The sequence below is a fragment of the Rhinichthys klamathensis genome, unplaced genomic scaffold (assembly GCF_029890125.1).
Source record: "Rhinichthys klamathensis goyatoka isolate OS25496 unplaced genomic scaffold, OSU_Roscu_1.1 h1tg000304l_1, whole genome shotgun sequence".
NCBI classification, from domain to species: domain Eukaryota; kingdom Metazoa; phylum Chordata; class Actinopteri; order Cypriniformes; family Leuciscidae; genus Rhinichthys; species Rhinichthys klamathensis.
In genome coordinates this window covers 569602-588198 of record NW_026606823.1, presented here as the reverse complement: position 1 = coordinate 588198, position 18597 = coordinate 569602, and the positions used below count along the sequence as shown (strand labels likewise).

The 18597-nt window shown below is 37.0% G+C and overlaps 2 long non-coding RNA genes across 2 annotated transcripts; one reads left to right on the top strand and one right to left on the bottom strand.

Annotated features, from left to right (window-relative positions):
* Nucleotides 1-2889: 2889 nt before the first annotated feature.
* On the bottom strand, nucleotides 2890-9820 carry LOC130104190 (uncharacterized). Its single transcript, XR_008809445.1, has 3 exons — nucleotides 9732-9820; nucleotides 9676-9699; nucleotides 2890-2916 (listed from the first exon to the last, which is right to left on the bottom strand). It is a non-coding gene; the product is annotated as an uncharacterized LOC130104190 (long non-coding RNA).
* LOC130104188 (uncharacterized) lies at nucleotides 7607-9007 on the top strand. Its single transcript, XR_008809443.1, has 3 exons — nucleotides 7607-7668; nucleotides 8148-8227; nucleotides 8859-9007. It is a non-coding gene; the product is annotated as an uncharacterized LOC130104188 (long non-coding RNA).
* Nucleotides 9821-18597: the final 8777 nt, after the last annotated feature.

Here is an 18597-nt window from a genome sequence, read left to right as displayed (position 1 = left end):
ATCGCATTTGTCTATCGTCCTTTCACTGCTGTGTGCAGTTCATAGGTAGGCTATGTCCCCAAATTAGTTTTTGTCTTATATTTATATCATATTATGTTCTTATATTAGAATATCACATCAGCAAGAGTGCAGTTTTCCCATGCACAATTGCAACTGTGATATTTATGTTATACAACAGTTAAATTAACAATAAGTTAACATTGGGAGAACTTTTTAGACACAATATTGTCAATATTGTTTGTTTTCCCTTTATTTCGCCGACTAGAATTTCATAATGAAACCGTAGCAGAGTCTCAATGCAACACAGCGATGATTTTGACTAGTCTGAAATCCGCGTTTTGAACGAATCACTTGCTTCTTTCCCGAATGAATCAGCCGTTTGAACAAATCGGTTGAATGAATGAATCCCTCTTACAGGGACTTGCCGCCGCCTACTGGCGGTTTTAGTTTCATATTTAAAGTATCCTTTAATTAAAACGTTAAAATTAGAAATCATTTCATATTTAAATATTGATTTAAAAAAAATCTCATAGCTTTATTTATGCTATTGTAAATGGAGTGTAAATATATTAATGCCACTTCTGTGTCACCTCTGCACTGCAAAGATGGATTTTGATTGAATTAATTAATTTGACTGGTAGCAGTGGTACTGTATAATTATTGTATAATTAAGTATTATTGTATAAATAAGTATAATTATTGTTTAATTTGAATGTTAGTATTTGACATAAAAGGTGATGCATAACTCTAAATAAGTTTAGAAAAAATGTCCATATAAAGGTGAAAATGCCCCTGGAAATCAATTTAAGGTGGCAAATATTGCCCCTTAATTAAAAAAATTATTTCTGTCACTGCTGTGAACTGACCATATAATATGAAAAATATGAATATCTTCGTGAGTCAGCTGTCAACAACAGGCCTAAACCAGCCATGGCACCAGCACAAAAACACAATCAGTAAAATATCATCTAATTATTATCAACAAAACGTTGAAAATATTGAAATATATTTTTGTCAATATTGCACACCCCTAATGTACGGTATTGATTTTGATTTCTTTAGGTCTTAAAAAGCCTTAAATTTGACTTTAAAAAGTGTGCAGGAACCCTGTAAACGGTTAGACGTATCAAGTCAGTTATTTTCAGTAAATGAATTAATAAGCTTCTTGGTCCCCATTGCTTTTGCTCTATAGTTCTCAAAATGAAGAGAAAGAAGGACATCATGTCTATTACAGTTACTGTGACTAATACTGAATATGTAATGCAAATGTAAAAATATAATGGAAATGCAAATACATTGTTGAATGATTATAAACACGGTATTTTGCCTGTTAATGCCTGCAGTAGTGCAGAAAATGATAGGACAACAATAAGGTCTAAATGTAACTGGCCCCTCTAACAGTACAACTGGCCCCAGCTTGGCCCCCCCAGTTGAAATGGGCTAGAACCGCCACTGGTCATGTCACTGCTGTAAAATCACTACAATGTACATCAAACAATCAGGCCATGATTTTATGTACATGGGTTTTTTTGCAAGGGATTCAACTGTTAAAGAAAATGTGTCAAATTTCACAAACACAGATCATCTTTAGATCAAAAAGTCACTTTATCAAATTATAATCTTTTCAAAAAGTCACCAGTGTGATGAGCTGCAAAACTTCCACCTGGATATGATTATTGTTGGTTCTATGATAAATTGCTTTTGTTCCTCTATTGTAAGTCAATTTGGATAAAAGTGTCTGTTATGCATGATTCTAATGTAATTTCTTCTCATTTTATATGTTTGTTGTGCAGGCTAATCTTTGACCAATGTATTTTTCAGTGGCTGATGCTGATACTGATACAGTGATGTAAAGGTTATGAACTGCATCTGTTCAGTCAAACTTTCGTTTTGACTGTATATTAAACCAGTTTACGTGTCCATCAGTGTGCCTCAGACTATCTCACACTGACTATCATTAGCTCAACCTAGTTTTTGAACAGATTGCCTGTCCCGATGCCAGGGATTTGTAGGACAAATGGAAAAGTGTGGGCGAGAGACAGACTGCTATTACAAACAAGGATTCCAAAGTGATTATAAATGCATGTTTATCACAGTGAAAGTTTCCCTAAAGTATCATGGGTAGCACCTCGCTCGAGGCACAACTGTTGTGGCTTGTATTGTTTGTAATGATGGAAAATATTAATTAGACAAACTGCATTCATATTTTGGCACAATCGATTAAAAACCTGTTTACCTTTGACGAGGGAGAGATTTTGCACTGACAGGTTCTCTCATGGGTGGATAAGGGTTCCTCCAATTAATTTAATTATTTTAAATATCACTTTGTTGTTCAAAAGCAGCGTTACAAAACAATGTGCCTTACAAAGAAAAAAATGTGTTCAGGTAAACAGATAAAGCAACAACACCTCATTGATCAAAGGGGGTCATGAATATTTTACCGAGCAAACAGCAGAAACGGCAACAAACTCCCGTAACACTTGGACAAACTCTGGCAGCTGTCAAGAGTTCTTCCACCGGAAGTGTTGGTGCGACCTGCCGCTGCCAGGATTCACATTTGCTCTCTAAATACATCTTTCCAGAGGCAAAAGCAGGAGAGAATCTTGGGGGGAAAAAGAGTAAGGATCCTGGATCTGAGGACTGTCCTGGATCTAATAATACTCTCATTGCTGAAGTTACAGGCTGTTTCATCATCATTATAATGACGATCATTTGCGAAACAAAACCTACTCCAAACCTTGTGGATCCAGAAGAGAAAGACATGATGATGACAACAGCAATTATCCAGAAAATATGATATAATATCACTGACTCAGTAGTACGAAAGCATTGAGTTTTGTTTGACTTTTAATGTGAAGATCATGAAAGACTATAGGGACTCTAGTAAACTATCTGTACATGCATTATCTGTTAAACCTCAAAATACTGAACTATAACTCTCGTTGTATAGGTTTCAATAGGTGTGTGTGTGTGTGTGTGTGTGTGTGTGTGTGCGCGCGTGTATATGGCTTTAATAAAGTCAAGCCTGTGCGAACATTAAAAGGCGATGCACAAAAAGTTTTTTTTTTTTTTTTTTTTTCTGACTTTCATTGAATGTATAATGAATGTGAATTTTGTATTTGGTAAGTGGTATTATAACTTAATATGTAAAAAAAAAAAAATATATATATATATATATATTCTGTACCTGCAATTTTTTAATGATGTGGCTTTGTAAAGGTTTTTTATTATTTAAAGAAAATTAACTGAATTTAACACTTGTAAAACTCTCTAAAGATGAATATCTGGAAACTTATCATCACATGATGATTGGTTAAGTTACAGTATACCAGCTGTGGTGCAGATTCAGAGACGTTCGGATCCATTTGCAGTATATTTAATAAAGAATAGTCAGGCAGTCAAAATACAGAGATCAGTAACAATATCAGAGGAAATCCAGAATCATAAACAATGGCGAATACACGAGAAACAATAAACAGGCCAGAATCAGAGAACAGGGATGCAATCAGAGTAGAACAAACGCTCGGAAATGTTAGCCGGGGCAGAACAAGACTTCGCAATGTGTAGTAGTTCGGAGGCAGTTTATATACAGGGGAGAAGTGGATGCACCTGTGCAGGGGCTGATGGGAAATTAAGTTCAATACTCTGGTGACGGTGTCCTTCGGTGATCGGAGAGAGGCACAGAGGTGTGATCTATGACACCAGTAAAACTGAGGATTTTATACTTGGACTGATTCTTTGCCGCATGATGCTGAGGGTTTACAGTGGGATATAAAAGCACTACTATATTACCAAATTAATTAATTCCAAAGGCATTTTAAAGTGGCATGTGAAGGACAAGCAACCAGAATGTGTCGTCTGCATTTAACTCATCCAAGTTAGCGCACACATTAAGAGTAATGAGTAGTGAACACACACACACACACACAGACACCTGGGAGTGATTGGAGGTGAGGTGCCTCGCTCAAGGTCATCTCAGTCATTTCCTGCCGGTATAGAGAATCAAACCATCAACCTTCGGGTGACCAGTCTGACTCTCTAAACATTAGGCCACGACTGCATCTTTAAATGCATGTTTATTACAGTGAAAGTTTCCCTAAAGCATGTGTAGCACTTCACCTGAGGAGCAATGGGGGTGGCTTGTATTGTTTGTAATGATGGAAAATTTAATACAAACTGTATTCATACTTTGACGCATGATTTAATGGCTCAGTGTGCATGGAGAGGTGATGCAATCCATAAACCACCCGTTTACCTTTGATTTTAGATTAACAGGTGCTGTCATGTCACTGCTGTAAAATCACTCCAATGAACATCAAACAATCAGGCCATGATTTTATGTACATTTCTGGGGGTTTTGTAGGTGATTTAAAGGGTTAGTTCACCCAAAAAAAGAAAATTCTGTCAGTACTCACCCTCATGTTGTTCAACCCCGTACGACTTTCGTTCATCTTCGGAACACAAATTAAGATATTTTTGATTAAATCTGAGAGCTGTCTCACTCCTCTCTTAAGGGATTGAAACTGACCGGCCCAAAAGTTATTAAAGACATCGATAAAATAGTCCGAGTGACTACAGCGGCTCAATCTTAAGTTTATCACGCGACGAGAATACTTTTTGTGCGCAAAAAACAAACAAAAATAACGACTTTATTCAACTATTCATTTCCTTCTCTGTGGGCCGTGATATTTCACGTAGTGAAACTATGCAAAGCTAGGTTGTGCGTCACGCATCACACACATGACCAGCGTCGGCCAATAGTGAGCCTGCGTGTGACGTGCCACCTAGAAATTTTGCGCAATATCACTACGTGAAATATCACGGCCCACAGAGAAGGAAATGAATAGTTGAATAAAGTCGTTATTTTTGTTTGTTTTTTTGTGCACAAAAAGTATTCTCGTCGCTTGATAAACTTAAGATTGAGCCGCTGTAGTCACTCGGACTATTTTAACGATGTCTTTCATAACTTTTGGGCCGGCCAGTTTCGATCTCTTAAGAAGCCTATGGAGGAGTGATCCAGCTCTCAGATTTAATCAAAAATATCTTAATTTGTGTTCCGAAGATGAACGAAAGTCTTACGGGGTTTGAACAACATGAGGGTGAGTAATTACTGACAGAATTTTCATTTTTGGGTGAACTAACCCTTTAAGTCTTAGAAAATGCATTCAATTTTCGCAAAAAAAAAAATGTCTCAGATAATCTATATTCACATCAAAAAAGTCACCAGTTGGATTTTTGATGTTCAACACCATAAACAATATTTACCCGTTTTAACCACAGAGATTGAAGCAATCTCCGTCTGAAGGAGAACAGATGGACCTTCAAGCATCATGTGGTTTGAGTATCAGTCAAAAGCCCCAATATCACTCTCATAGGCTGAAGTTGTATTTATGGTTTAACAAGATTAAATGCACCTTCCCAGAGAAATTCAGCCTGGAACATATCAAGAACATTTCCTCAACCGTCAGCAGAAGACGGTCATAGATCTAATGTTGCTTTCTCAACGTCACTTTCCAGACTCTTCACCCTCTCTGCTCCTCTCAGGTGATGAGCTGCAAAACCTCCACCTAGATATATGATTATTGTTGGTTCTATGATAAATTGCCTTTGTTCCTCTATTGCAGGGGTGGGGAACGTTGATCCTGGAGGGCCATTGTCCTGCAGAGTTTAGCTCCAACCCTAATTAAACACACCTGAAGCTAATCAAGGTCTTCAGGATTGCTAAAGTTACAGGCAGGTTAGTGTTTTTTTCAGGGTTGGAGCTGTTGTGGCAAAAATTCATCTCAAACAAACATCACTGCGTAAGAGACACTCAGAGTCAAATTATATAAAATAGAAGTATTTATTCTTGCAAGAATAGGAGCAGTCTAATACACAGTTGTTACCCTGTGCAGAAGAGTGAACTAGCTTTTATCTTAGTTTCAAGGCCTTCTTCCCCCCAGAGCCTTCCTCCCAGTAGTTTTCCATAGACGTCACTAGTTGGCCCACTAAGCTCCCCTGCACCAAATGGCCTTCTGACATCTAGGTCAGAGGTCCTTGTTCGTCTGTTCTCTGGAGTTTCTCCCTCTTCTGCCTCCCCAGGTACATAAACAGAATCTTCTCTCACTACAAGTGAGAGACACACATGTGACATTCTTTGAATCATCTATATTTTACTAAAGTTCAATGAATATCATTAAAATTGCCACCACAGAGCTAAACTCTGCAGGACAATGGCCCTCCAGGATCAACGTTCCCCACCCCTGCTCTATTGTAAGTCAATTTGGATAAAAGTGTCTGCTAAATGCATGATTGTAATGTAATTTCTTCTCATTTTATATGTTTGCTGTGCAGGCTAATCTTTGACCAATGTATTTTTCAGTGGCTGATGCTGATACTGATACAGTGATGTAAAGATTATGAACTGCACCTTCATTTTGACTTTATTTTAAACCAGTTACGTGTCCATCAGTGTGCCTCAGACTATCTCACACTGATTTTTATTAGCTCAACCAAGCTTTTAAGTTGAACAGATTGTCCCGATGCCAGGAATTTGAGCCCAGAAGGATGAATGGAAAAGTTTGGGCGAGACACAGACTACAAAGTAAGGATTCCAAAGAGATTATAAATTAATGTTTATTCCAGTGAAAGTTTCCCTAAAGCACCATGGCCATGGGAAGTACCTCGCTTGAGAAACAATAGTTGTGACTTGTATTTTTTGTAATGATGGAAAATATTAGACAATCTGCAATCATGTTTTGACATGGTTTAAGGACTGTACAGGTGAGGCAAACTATTAAAAACCCTGTTTACACGAGGGAGAGATTTTGCAGTGACAGGTTCTCTCATTGGTGATAAGGGTTCCTCCAATAAATATAATTATTTTAAATATCACTTTGTCTTTCAAAAGCAGCTTTACTAAACAATGTGCCTTACAAAGAAAAAAATGTGTTCAGGTAAACAAATTAAGCGACAACACCTCATTGATCAGCGGGTTCTGTAGTTGTAGAACCATTCCGTATATTCATCTACTTAGGCTACATAGGCATATATATATATATATATATATATATATATATATATATATATATATATATATATATATATTTTAAATATTGACATTGCATATTAAATAGTTTAACACATCGATGACCTTGGTAGCTAAACAGAAAGGGATCCGAGAACGGTAAAAAAAACCAATAAGATCTTTTTTTTTTTTTGGTAATCAATTTGAACTATTGGCAAATATCTTTTCATTTTAAAATATATAATATTACCGTAATAACATTTAATAGCCTATACAATAATATATAAAATATTAAATGTTTAGCTACATCCCCTTGATTTGATTGGTCATCTCAATTGTTTTGACATTGACGAGTGCTGTTAAACCACTAGAAATGTTTAAAATCTTTTGATGTTCATTTGCAACATTTAGCGAGGCTATACAGCCCTGTCGGTATCTTCACTGTTATTAGACATATTGAAATGCAAAATTGCAGCATTACGTCATGAAGGGGAGATTTGCAAAACAGCACCGACTGCTGGGCGAAAATACTTCGACATGTCCTGAGAGCAACGAGTCATTTTGAAAGTGCAAGTAAAAATGTAGCCAGTATAAACCAATGTGAGCTGTAGACAGAGTCAGAGTGAATGAACTCACACATGCTGAAGACATACAGACCAGAGGTGAGCAATAACTCTCTCAACGGGAGAATAATCTCCTTTATATTTACCAATCCATAACCAGCCACAGGAAAATCTTCAGCACATGCATGGTATCTTTGTATTATGCGATTTGCACATTTTACAGATTTTTCAATATGTCTTTTAAATAGCCTATAGAAAACAGTTTTTCTGCGTGTTTGTGATCATTTTGATCATGATTATTATCATGGATGGATGCGTTTCGTTGTGTTCTCTGCTTTATTGTTTATTATTGTGGTTTTGTGGTTGTATTTACACTCGTGAGTCGATCAACACCTCTAAATTAATGCATGATTCATTATGTTGTGTGAAACCTCGCAAAATGATTTAATTCAATTCTGGCATCTCTACCGAGTTTACAGTAAATCATCTCTTCTAATCTCTAGCACTTCCTTATTAGTCCTAGTTGTTTAAGTTTCTCGTCTTATGCAACTTTCTGTTGTTGTTTTTTATTATTGCAGAATGAAAACCATGAATGCTGTAAATGCAGTGCAACTGTTCATTCTGGTTTGGACTTTTACTGCTGTCTGTCAAGCTGATGGTAAGAGAATTGAGGAGGGACTAAGTCTATGACAATAATAATAATAATAATAATAATAATAATAATAATAAAAAGGTCAAATCTTTATCTGATCTGAAACGTGTGCAAACCTGGCACATATGTTTCGGTGTCCAGGTGCCACAGATCTTATAGATAGTGTTTTGTAATTACAATTTTCTATCCATACAGAGGCATAGCCTACTTTAAATGTATTGAAATTAATAAGGCATCTTTGAGTAAAATTCGAGTTTTATTTGAGTATCTCACTGCCGAGCAGAGTGTCCTGGTTTTCGGTAATCAAAATATGGTCACCATAAAACAGTCAGGATGTTGCATGCAGAGACAGTGTGTATATTACTATTGAATATATAAGCTATAATTAATTTTAAATAATAAAATATATGATCATCCCATTACCAGATATTAAACCCTGTTCAAACTATAATGTACAAAAACACACGATGCAGTGATTTTATTTAAGAATAGGTTATTTAATGAATGTTTATTATTATTGACATGGACACATACACATAAAGTCTGATATATTAAAAGTTTACTGAGAAAAACAAACAAAAAAATATTTATTATTGTTCAGTTGTTGTATTATATGATATGCATTGTTATTTTTCAGATGACTTCAGTGTAAGCTGTGAGAATGTGACTGGAACTGAGAGGAAAGAAGTAACTTTCACCTGCAGCGTCTCTCTGAAGAAGTCTGAATGCTGCATTATAATGTATAAGTTTCAATATCCTAAGAAATATAATGACTCTGCAATCTGTAGAAAAGAGTTTCCTCCTGACTCCTGTGAACAGAGAAACAGCTTCACATGCAGCTTCAGTTCAACTACAGCAATGACGGAACAATTCAGATTCTTTATCCAAACGTGTGGACAGAAATCAACTGTATTCACTGTGGATATAACAGGTACCATATATAATACTGTTGTTTATAATTCAATAAATGTTTGCAATACTTTTATTTTCAATCTATAACAGTGGTTTAAAATCTGTTAACAGAGACCAGTAAACATGAACCATGTCACTATACGAAATATATTACATTGATTATGGTGTTACTTTTTGAAATCAGAAACGCAGAAACGCATTTCCACAACGGAGAGTCCTGAAGTCGATGGATCTAAGACCACTGTCATCGCTGCAGTTACGGGCTGTTTCATCCTCATCATCATCATCATGACAATCATTTACAAAAAGACACCAAACTACAGCAAACCTTGTGGATTCCTGAGGAGGATATTTCTGGGCCATAGACATGATGATAACAATAGCCATTTCCAAGAGCAAAATCCAGAAAATGTGTTATAATATCACTGACTCGGCAGAAAACATTGAGTTTTGTTTGACTTTAAATGTGAAGATCATGAAAGACAAAAGCTTTATAGGAACTCCATAAACTATATCTGTACATACAGTACTATCTGTTATACCTCAAACTACTGAACTATATAACTCTGGTTGAAGGTTTTAAAACTCTGTTTTATACGTTTCTGTTTTATATTGATTTCTGTGAAATAATGGTACAGTATGGATCTCTTTGATGTGTGTGTGTGTGTGTGTGTGTGTGTGTGTGTGTGTATGAACATTAAGAGGCAATGCAACAAATCCCAAACTGTGTTTGGTTTTGCTCTTTTTCTAAATTTTACTTTTCATATTCTCTGTACCTGCTATTTTCTAATACTTTGAGCAGTGTGGCTTTGTATAGTGTACTTTTTTATAAAAAAATAAAATAAAAAAAATAAATAAATAATGGCTCGTAATACTCTAAAGATGATTATCCGGAAAGTTTTTTATCATCACATGATGATGGATAAGTTACAGTATACCAGTAAAACTAGTAAAGTGGGTGAAGGGTAGCTGCACAGAGATGATCTGAATTTATGCCTTATTTTTTTGTTACTTGTCAAGTCACCTTTATTTATATAGTGCTGTTTACAAAACAAATTGTTTCAAAGCAGCTTTACAGTGATAACAGTAAAACAATGCAACTAAGTTTGTTTCGGTTGTACAGCAGATCTAGAAGAAAGTCATTGTCCAGCTTAAGTAAGTTCAGGTTTGATTCATTTCCATTGTATGAACTTTCTGTGCTGTAAATCTTTAGATATTCAGATAAGAGATTTGAAGGTAGAATGATTTTAGTATAAGTTTAGATCAACCTTGAGATTAGTTTTCTGAAATATGAACAATGAACTATATTTACTGTATGCATTTGGCAGATGTTTTTATCCAAAGCGCCTTAAAATCAAGGTTTACATTTGATCAGTTCATGCATTCCCCAAGAATCGAACCCATGACCTTGTCTAAGCTTTACTGCCATATCCTCTTCTGTTTGAGTGACATATTTACCGTTCTGAGAGAGAAAACTAAAGATCCTACAGCTGATAAAAGCAAACAACTGTCAAGTGTCGAACATTCAGAGTTGAGAATCAAATCACTCATTCATCAGATAAAATCAAATCAAGTGTGTTGAATTCAATCAGTTTGATTCCACAACAAACGAGAAATGATCAGATGAAAGGGCCATGAGTGAGTGTGTGTGTGTGTGTTTGTTTGTTTGTGTGTCAACATGCAGTCTATGAGAGCAGATGAAAAACGGACTGATTTCAAAACTGATATCATTACAATAATGACATCTTATTTTCATTTAATTGTAAATGTTTATTGTGGATTCACTGATCAATATGATTGTTTCATTGTCTGCTGATTAACATCTTTACATGCAAGGTGTCATTAAAACGTCACTCGGCAATATAATATTATATATATATTGTTACATCCTATGAGTATCTAGGGGTCAGAACGTAACAGAGTTTGTGATTTTAAAGAACAATAGTCAGGGCCCTGCCACAGCACCACAACAACGAAGTTCTTTTTAACAATTTTATTCAAAAGTTGATAACAATTTACTTAGAGAGTAAATTGGGAAGGAAACAAAGACTTCAGGAGGGGACAAAGCCAAAATAACAAACAAAAGTTTAATCTGCCTGGGGGAGTCAATTTCTTACTAAACCTCTTAAAGAAAATACAAATAAATAACAGAAATGTACACTCTCTCCCTTCCTGACCACAAACCAGGAGAAAACAGGGGATAGCAAAATAAAAATGGCACCCACCTCCCTACAGTTCGCAGACAATAAACAAAGCAAATAATCAGATAAATAACAGCTTATGACAAAGCAAAAAAAGGGTATGGACTGGGATGTCTCACAAAGAAGCAACAGTGTGTGGCTCCAGTAACTAACAATCAGCAACAAAGCAACAGTTCTCTAGGCCAAAGCGACAGAAAGAGGCACAGTGTTGCACAGGTCCACAACAACAGCTCTCAACAACTGGGCCGGGCAGGACACAGACCATGCTCTGGAGAAAGGTTCTCTCTGAATGGTAGTTTTGCTGGCTTTTATGCTGCGTCCCTCCTGGCTGCTAAGCAGGTTCAGCTGGAGACGTAATCAGCTACCTGCCAGAGTGGAAAAGTGGGAGGAGCCAAAAGAGAGCAGGAGATACCAAAACAACAAAGAAAACACACAAAGATCACAGTACCATGTACTTCCCAAAAATATACGTCCTTGGACGTAACAATATATATATATATATATAAAGATTCACTCTTTTAGTTTGTGAACATGCCTGAAACATGCACAGCTTTTCTTTTCTTTCACTTCTCTGAATCATGGCTCCTGTTTCCATTTCTCCAGGTATGTTTCTTCATTTCATCACCAATCATTCACGCGAACAAATAGATGAATAAATCAGAGCTAACATGTCAAAGACAAATAAAAGAACAGACAAATACTTTAAAAACTAAACTCAATATTATAATGCGTGAATTCACACAGCCTCAAGAGTTTTGTCCCGTTTCCCGCACACTTCCCACCCACAGCATTTCACGAGGTCACACACTTACGAATGCTCAGAGTAAACGGTTATGCATATGGTAAATGGACTGCATTTATATAGCGCTTTCACAGACCCAATGGCCACCAAAGCGCTTTACATATTGCCTCACATTCACCCATTCACACACCGACGGCGGTGTCAGCCATGAAAGGCCATCCTCCAGCTCGTCCAAACAAAGTGTTTGAAATGTACTCATATATAGAACCATTTAAAATGTTCCCATCAGGGGATCATTTTGATTATTTTTAATTATTATTATTATTATTTTTTTAATTCATTTTTAATTTTAATTAAACTATATGAATTAACAGCCCAGTCTCATCCCAAGACGTCATATGACTGACGCTTTTGACCATACGTCAACATCCGACGTTTTAGGGTACCCTTTAACGTCAGTTAGATGACGCTATCTAATCCTAACCCTACCCCAGACCTAAACCTTAAACAGCTCATAAACAATCGCATTTTGAAAAGTATTTTGAAATCATTTTCACTAGACATTTCTCCTCATCTAGAACCGTTTTGGCATAAAGGGTTCTCTACAACTGAGTCAAAAACCTTTTAGAGCCCCATTGAACCTTTTTTCCAAGTCAGATGAAATAATGTACAAATGTACTACTATTTTATATATTTTTTTAATTCAGGCAACTGAGAAGGTGACTGCTTAATCTGATAGACCTTTATGGTGCTTTTGGGGTGGGGGGGGGGGGGGTGTTTGAAGTTGTTTGAAGATTCTCCAAAAAGTTGCTTTAGCGTTTAAGTAATTGAAAAATAACAGAAGAATTATTAAGCTGAATTTTATTTTTATAGTGAATTGTTTGTTTAAAGGGGTCATATAATGCCATTTTTGTACAAGCTAATATGATTCTTTAGGGTCTAAATTAAAAGTTTGTAATATACTTTAATTAAAAATTCTCATTAGTATTGTAAGAAAACACTTATTTTACCTGGTCAAAAACAGCTCTGTTTTCAGCACGCCGTTTCAGTGCATATGACTTTAAATGATAATGAGCTTTCCTCACCCCGCCCCTCTGTTCTGCGCATACACCGTTTGTAACACAATACCACAATACCATAACACGTTGTTCATTATAAACGTGGGATTATGAATTATATTGAGAACGTTGTACATAGAAAACATGCTGTAATGTACCCTGAGTGTAAACCGACGCATTCATCGTGAAGCGTGCAGCTGGCGATTTGCAAAGATTAATATAAAGATTAATATAAAGATTAATAAAACGTTACACTCACTTTAGTTCTTCTGAAGGTTCAGCAGGAACACGAATAGGTTCCGATCCTTTATTCAGGTGCAGCTTCTCAGCAAAACCAGCTTTACACTGATCCTCGTTTATAAAGCAGTCCACTGAGAAATGATTCGGCAAACATGAGAGCATGACGTTGCTCGTGGGGAATATTCCCTTCGAAAACAAACTCAGCCACTGCGTCTTCAGCGGTTCGGATTTAGGAACATTAAAATGACTGCTGTGTTCGTTATTACACCCAAGAACAGAACACCACAATCGCTTAGACGCCATTCTGCTCATAGACAGTGCTCCAGCATATCAACAATGACCGCGCCGATCCGTGCGGACTATGATTGACAGGACGAGCGAGGGCGGGTCTGTGTTGAATCACTGCTGTCAATCAACAATCGCGGGAGGGGCGTCCGTTTTATTGACGTCACAAAAACGAACGGCTTGATTTGAGGCAGGGGAAAACATATAAGGAGATTAAAACAAAAACACTGGATGGATTTTTATCATTATATGATGGTTGTGTACAGGCACTGCCAACACACATTTCAGTACAATCAACTTGTAAAAGTGCATGTACCATTATATGACCCCTTTAATGTTTCCAGGCTCACCAGTTTTGCGCATCAGTACAGGCCCATCTACCGAAAAGCCTTTTGTAAAGCAGAAGTCTGTTTGTCCTGGCAAGCTCCTGGAGAGCTGCACAAACACATCCCACAGAAGTGTGTATCCGCTCTCTCTTACCCAAAGATGGCAAGACAGAATTCTGTACCACACTACGTGTTGTTTCATGTCTAAATCCAAGTATATGTCTAGGTTATAAGTTTTATATATTTCTTTATATGTTTTATATTTGTTCAGATATGTTTACAGGCATACAGCTGTGGTGGCATTTCATTCCTTTGTATATCTCTATAATTTTGAGGTTTACTTCCTTGTATATTAAACATTAACCACAGACAGGACGATAACCTTTAAAATGCATACATTTTTACCACTTACAATAAAAACTTGTTTTTAATCTATGATTTAAACACTTTTGATTTAAAATGCCTTAAGGGATAAAAACGTATTTTTTTTATGAACTTATAAATCTACAGCATTAGTAGAACACACTGTAAAAAAAAGAACACGTTTTGTGGTATGTATCTTAAAAACGATTTAAAAGATCAGAATTCTGTTAAAGTTCATTTTCACTGAGTAAAGCACAGTGTGGCAGATAAATTAAAACCATGTGTGGAGACTTGCACAGGTCAGCACTTCCACTGGAAGACAAAATGTCTTTTGTGTCATTTTTGGCATGTCGTCACTGCTCATTTTATACATGGAGGTGAAATAAGGATAAATTATTATATAATTATTAATAAATTTTTTGAGCATATAAACCTGCACAAAAACCAAAACCTGTTTTTATGATGTATATAAAACCAGCTGAATTCATAATTTGTTATTTATAATTTATATTTGTGGGTAGTGTAGTTCTGATTAAATCTGATTATAATCTTCAAACACTGCTTTCATTATGTGTTTGGTTTTACTTTTGGTCTCTTTTCATATTTGTCTCTTTTCTCTTTTCTCAACCCTTGTGGTTAATTTAAATGTTTCACAGTCAAGAAAAACCTGGATTCCTGGCAGTTGAATGTTGAATTGGTTAGTTTCTTGTTTTTTCCCCAATAGCTTGTTTTCATATGACGTCACGCCACTGCGTTGCCATGGCGCGAAATGCAAATGGAGGGCAGGAAGTGATTTGCTGTATTTAGAAAGCACTATAACAAACTCAAAATGCCTATGTTTTGCGTTGTTTATGGTTACTTAAATCAATCAAACCACGAGGAGTTTTTATCGTGTACCAAAAGTTGTTGTTCATAAAGGGGGGAAATGCAAGAAATTGACCGAAAAACTCCGGAAAAACGGCTTGCAAACCTACGTCTGCGGTCGGGAGGAGCCGAATGGGAAAATGCCCGTTTGTGCAGTGATCACTTCGTCAATGGTGAGTTAATACAACTTAAGTGGCTATGTTTGTGTAACGTGTAACATTTACGAACTTTGTAAAGTCAAAGTATGTCTGTAAGACGAGGTAGTTGCTGATATCTACCACCTCGATGGCAGGAAAATCTTTCAATTCAGTTGAAAATCGCTTCTCTTCATAACATAAGGATCACGTCCAACATATGTTTGATTTTTTGTTTATATCTTTCTCTTGTAATAGCGTGTAAAGTAGTACAGTACGGACTTTCCTCCATCTCGTCCATTGCGCTCTTCACTCCCCTGCCCTCCATCTGAATTTCGCGCGTCATCATAATCACGTGACTGAAACCCAGCTATTTAATGACTTTCCCTCCTGCTCCAACAAGGCTTGCAGCTTGAGCTGGAACGTATCACCTTCGGAGGCAGGACCATGGGCTACTAGACTTCCCACCAAGTTGACACTCCAAGGTCCAGCTTCATTTTCTATACCCATCTCAGGAGGTATAACATCAGGATCTAGATCAGTACTGGCCTCAACTAAAATAAACAACCATCTGCCAGTTACATCACCACGGCGACCACGTATTCTAGTGCGACCAAAAACTTTTACTGTGTTTAACACCTTTCCAATAGTGTCGTTACTGGCGTCCAAAGGAACATTGCTCAAAACAATAGCACGTGAGACTTCAACACTCTCTTCTCTGCTCCACTCGACAGTCTGTGACAGATCCATAGTTTTGAAGTAAATGCAAGTAGCTAGTATTATGGAAAAAATACAAACAAACTGTTTTCAGGTCAGCTCTTGGCACTACACTAAATTATAAAAGAAAAGATAAAGAAAAACACGCTGATAAACAGGGAAAAAAGAAGAAAAATAAATCCCAGCGGGGCCTCCAAAAATGTAACCCTTTTCTCAACCCTTGTGGTAAATTTAAATGTTTCATAGACAAGAAAAACCTGGATTCCCGGCAGTTGAATGTTGAATTGGCCGGAGGTTAGTTTCTTGTTTTTTTCCCAATTTAATGTAAATAATCAATTAAGACAGCAATTCTAAATAAGGGGGGGGGGGGGGGGGGGGGGGGGGCTGTTGTATAACAGCTGTTGTATCAATGCGTAAAATAAGAAAAATGGAAAGATATTGTTTTGTTCAGTTGTATAACAGTTTGTTCACTCTTTAAACAATTAAGTAGCCTATGCAATAGCCTCAATAATCTCTGAGTAGGCTAAATTATCACCCTCAAAACAAAATTATATACACTCCCTTCTTATTTCAAGGGAGAAAAAAATACACCTGATGATTATTGACAACTCACAATTACTCCTTTGGATCAATTTACACAATTCACAGAATAGACCCAGTAACAACACAATAGATGAGTTTGATCACAGTCTCTTATGGGGAAAAAACAAAAAAAACACACACTCTTTTGGCTGGCCGTTGGGGCCCAATCGTTGGTGCACTTTAAAGGGAATGGATTCAAGTTAACTCAGTACATCAAGAGCATTAGTCGAGACATTAGTCTAAGATTAAAAAGACAATGCATCCAGTAGCCTACTAGTAATAGGGATTGAAACAATTCATATAATTTCAATTCATATAATTGTGTTAAAAAGTTCAAATCTGACATGTGTACAAAGGGTAAAAATGAATAGAGGAATATGTAAACGTTAGATTGATTAATTAATTTTGTAGTGCCTAATCTATGGGTAAAAAGTGTTAATCTGTGATCGCCAAAGTGATCTTAATCTATGCGGCGTGATCGATTGCTTTTGTCTTCCAACCAAGTTTCCGGGGAAATCGCGGTCTTTTCCTCATAACACTAAAGTTTTCAGGGGGTTCCGGTAAGATGGCGGTCCGTGCAGTCGCATCTCACTGAGCTCCTCGAGAAGTCCCGATGTTATAGTTAATTAAAATACATATTCACTATTAACTGCCATTTGTCCAGTTCTCAGCACGAAAATGAAGAAACATAACAGCGGAAAGCCTCCGGTGCAAAAAAGTCTCCCATATGAAAGCTGTGGGGTCATGAGTGTACACGACTATGCAGATATGGCTAACGCTAGCAAGAACAAACGAGGGCCGACAACTTTAGCGGAAACCCCCGAAAAAACACACCCGGAGAAGAAAACGAAAGGTTTGTCTCAAGAAGAAACAAACACCGAAACCATACTGAATGCTATCAACTCTCTCGGTCAACGTGTAGACGACCGCATGGAAGAATTTAGCACGCAGTTGCAACAGCACAGCTCCATGCTAGCTTCTATTGCTAAATCGGTGCAGTTCTGAATAATGACAGATACAAAAGATGGTGGTGCTTGCGCATCAAAGGGAAAAAAGAAACGGCTAATGAAAACATAAGAGAGGAGGTGGTGGAGCTTCTTCGCAGGATTGCACCGGACCTGGCGGTAAAGTTGGATGAAGCAGTCGACGTTGTCCACAGAGTGGGAAGAATGATGGACAACCGGCAACGACAAATAATCATTTTATTTGTGCGACGAGCAGTGAGAGATGACATCTGGAGGCGAACAAAAACTTCTCCAATCTGCAAAGAAGAGGGGATTCGTTTTACTGAAGATTTGACTCAAGAGGACTGGCGTTCCAGACAGGCTCTCTGGCCCAAAATCGACCAGGCTAGAAAGGAAGGAAAGGCTGCAGGCTTCAGGGGCCCGTTTGGATTCATTGAAGGCAAGCGTATTATGGAAGACACTTAAGTTAGGGGATGAAACTAGTGCTTAAAATGAATACATAGTGGATCAGTTCGGGTGATGGGACTTCTACCTCAACGTTTTTACTCCACCTCCCTACTTTTTTTTTCTTTTTTTTCTCTCTCTTTACAAAAAGTTCATTTGTTCATGTGTTCTGTATTTCAGTTAAATACTGACCTTTCTTTTATTTCCTTTAATACAAGGGGACTTAAAGACTCAGTTAAGCGAAAAGCTGTCTTTTTGTTTTGCAAAGGGCAACAAGCACATTGCACTTTTCTTCAAGAGACTCATTCTGATACATCTGATGTTAAGTTTTGGTCACAACAATGGGGAGATAAAATTCTCTTCAGTCATGGGACAAATCGGTCGGCTGGAGTTGCCATATGTTTCAACAGATGCCCTGGTAAGATTCTGGGTGGAAAAGCAGACATGGAGGGACACTGGGTAGCCTGTGTTTTGAAAATTTATGCTAATCTTGTTATTATGATTAACATATATGGTTATAACAACGATACCAAAAATAGAAAT